Genomic DNA, 4,857 nt, shown 5'->3' with positions numbered 1-4,857 from the left:
GTAACACACTGATACACACACTGATACACACACACTGTAACACACTGATACACACACTGTAACACACTGATACACACACTGATACTCACACTGTAACACACTGATACACACTGATACACACACACTGTAACACACTGATACACACACTATAACACACTGATACACACACTGATACTCACACTGTAACACATTGATACACACACTGTAACACACTGATACACACACTGATACTCACACTGTAACACACTGATACACACTGATACACACACACTGTAATACACTGATACACACACTGTAACACACTGATACACACTGATACACACACACTGTAACACACTAATACATACACAGTAACACACTGATACACACTGATACACACACTGTAACACATTGATACACACACAGTAACACACTAATACACACACAGTAACACACTGATACACACACAGTAACACACTAATACACACACAGTAACACACTAATACACACACAGTAACACACTAATACACACACAGTAACACACTGATACACACACAGTAACACACTGATACACACTAACACACACACTGTAACACACTGATACACACTGATACACACACACTGTAACACACTAATACACACACTGTAACACACTGATACACACACTTTAACACATTGATACACACACTGTTACACACTGATACACACACTTTAACACACTGATACACACACTGTTACACACTGATACACACACTTTAACACACTGATACACACACAGTAACACACTGATACACACTGTTACACACTGATACACACACTTTAACACACTGATACACACACAGTAACTCTGCTGCTGCACCCCGGGGACCATTTCTATTACAAACTCACACTGATACACACACTGATACACACAATGTAACACACTGATATACACACTGATACACACTGATACACACAATGTAACACACTGATACACACAATGTAACACACTGATACACACACTGATACACACTGACAAACACAATGTAACACACTGATATACACAATGTAACACACTGATACACACAATGTAACACACTGATACACACACAGTAACACACTGATACACACACTGTAACACACTGATACACACACTGATACACACTGACAAACACAATATAACACACTCATACACACATTGAAACACACTGATACACACACTGTAACACGCTGATACACACACTGTAACACACAATGTAACACACTGATACACACACTGTAACACACTGATACACACTGTTACACACTGATACACACACTTTAACACACTGATACACACACAGTAACTCTGCTGCTGCACCCCGGGGAGCATTTCTATTACAAACTCACACTGATACACACACTGATACACACAATGTAACACACTGATATACACACTGATACACACTGATACACACAATGTAACACACTGATACACACAATGTAACACACTGATACACACACTGATACACACTGACAAACACAATGTAACACACTGATATACACAATGTAACACACTGATACACACAATGTAACACACTGATACACACACAGTAACACACTGATACACACACTGTAACACACTGATACACACACTGATACACACTGACAAACACAATATAACACACTCATACACACATTGAAACACACTGATACACACACTGTAACACGCTGATACACACACTGTAACACACAATGTAACACACTGATACACACACTGTAACACACTGATACACACACTGATACTCACACTGTAACACACTGATACACACACTGATACACACTGACAAACACAAGGTAACACACTGATACACACACACACTGTAACACACTGATACACACACTGTAACACACTGATACACACACTGATACTCACACTGTAACACACTGATACACACTGATACACACACACTGTAACACACTGATACACACACTATAACACACTGATACACACACTGATACTCACACTGTAACACACTGATACACACTGATACACACACACTGTAACACACTAATACATACACAGTAACACACTGATACACACTGATACACACACTGTAACACACTGATACACACACAGTAACACACTAATACACACACAGTAACACACTGATACACACACAGTAACACACTAATACACACACAGTAACACACTGATACACACACAGTAACACACTGATACACACTAATACACACACTGTAACACACTGATACACACTGATACACACACACTGTAACACACTAATACACACACTGTAACACACTGATACACACACTTTAACACACTGATACACACACTGTTACACACTGATACACACACTTTAACACACTGATACACACACTGTTACACACTGATACACACACTTTAACACACTGATACTCACACAGTAACACACTGATACACACTGTAACACACTGATACACACTGATACACACACTGTTACACACTGATACACACACTGTAATACACTGATACACACACTGACAAACACATTGTAACACACTGATACACACACTGTAACACACTGATACACACAGTAACACACTGATACACACTGATACACACACTGTTACACACTGATACACACATTGTAACACACTGATACACACACAGTAACACACTGATACACACACAGTAACACACTGATACACACTGATACACACACTGTTACACACTGATACACACATTGTAACACACTGATACACACACAGTAACACACTGATACTCACACTGTAACACACTGATACACACACACTGTAACACACAGATACACACAATGTAACACATTGATACACACACTGTAACACACGGATACACATACACTGTAACACACTGATACACACAATAAAACACACACACACACACACACACTCTGACACACTGATACAAACATTGTAACACACTGGTACACACACTGTAACACACGGATACACACACTGTAACACATTGATACACACACAGTAACACACTAATACACACAATAAAACACACACACACACACACACACACACACTGTAACACACTAATACACACAATAAAACACACACACACACACACACACACACACACACACACTGATAGACACACAGTAACCCACTGTTACATTGTGTGTATCAGTGTGTTACATTGTGTGTGTCAATGTGTTACAGTGTGTGTATATGTGTTACAGTGTGTGTATCAGTGTGTGCCAGGATGTGTGTCAGTGTGTTACTGTGTGATACACACACTAACACTCTGACACACACTAACACACTGTAACTGACACGTACTTACACACATGCAGTAACACTCTGTAACAAATGATCATACAGACACACACAAACACACACACTGTAACACACTATCACACTCTGTAACACATTTATACACAGTAACTCACAGTGACAAACTGACACAATGTAATGCAGTAACAAACATATACACACATATACACACTCTGCCTCACAAAGAGGTCACTGTTTGCTTGACATTTAGACACTCTGATTTCCCTAATGCTCAAAAATGTTAAATGCACACACAGTAACACACTGTTACATATTTACACACACACACACACACACACACACGCACACACACACACACACACACACACACACACACACACACACACACACACACACACACAGTAACACACTGTTACATATTTACACACACACACACACACACAGTAACACACTAACACACTGTTACATATTTACACACATACAGTAACACTCTGCCTGCATCTGTATCACATAGAAGTCACTGTGATTGACAATTAAACACTCTGATGATTACACTGATGCTGAAACATTTTAAATACACACACAGTAAGCTGCAGTAATGAAGCAATGTATTGTCTCCTGTATTTATTACATCACACTCACACCTATACCTCTCATGTTAAACTGAAGTTCACACATTGTAAACACAGATGAACCTGCAGAGTTTCACCAGGATCAACTAATCAATTAATCAATCAATCAGTCAATCAATCAATCAATCAATCAATCAATCAATCAATCAATCAATCAATCAATCAATCAATCAATCAATCAATCAATCAATCAATCAATTCATCAATCAATCAATCAATCAATCAATCAATCAATCAATCAACCAAACAACCAATCAATCAATCAATCAACCAAACAACCAATCAATCAACCAATCAATCAATCAATCAATCAATCAATCAATCAATCAATCAATTCATCAATCAATCAATCAATCAATCAATCAATCAATCAATCAATCAATCAATCAACCAAACAACCAATCAATCAATCAATCAACCAAACAACCAATCAATCAACCAATCAATCAATCAATCAATCAATCAATCAATCAATCAATCAATCAATCAATCAGTCAATCCATCAATCAATCAATCAATCAATCAATCAATCAATCAATCAATCAATCAATCAACCAAACAACCAATCAATCAATCAATCAACCAAACAACCAATCAATCAATCAATCAGTCAATCAGTCTTGATTTATAAAGCACCATTTCATATTAAATGTTATCTCAGGAAATACAACAAGAAAAGGGTCTAGACCTTAATCTTTATTGTATTATCTATAAAGACCATTACTTTAAGAACATTAATCCATAATGAGCACAAAGCAACATTTAGCAAACGTACAGTGGAGAGAAAAGACTTCCTTTAAGAGGCAGAAACCTCAAGCAGGACCAGACTTATGATGAACCACATAGCTGTTTCACAGTCACAGCCTTTTTGTTTTTGGACCCTTTCATTTTTATTTCCTAGAATTTTACAATTTGTCGTTTTAACTCAGCACAGACTCTTGTTGTAATTTGCACTTCCTCCATACACTCACTATCAGTATGTTGCCAGATTAATGTTGCTTTG

Source organism: Labrus mixtus, chromosome 8 (assembly GCF_963584025.1).
Source record: "Labrus mixtus chromosome 8, fLabMix1.1, whole genome shotgun sequence".
In the NCBI taxonomy this organism is placed as follows: Eukaryota; Metazoa; Chordata; class Actinopteri; order Labriformes; family Labridae; genus Labrus; species Labrus mixtus.
The sequence above is the reverse complement of the archived record's forward strand: the minus strand, read 5'-3'. Positions refer to the sequence as shown.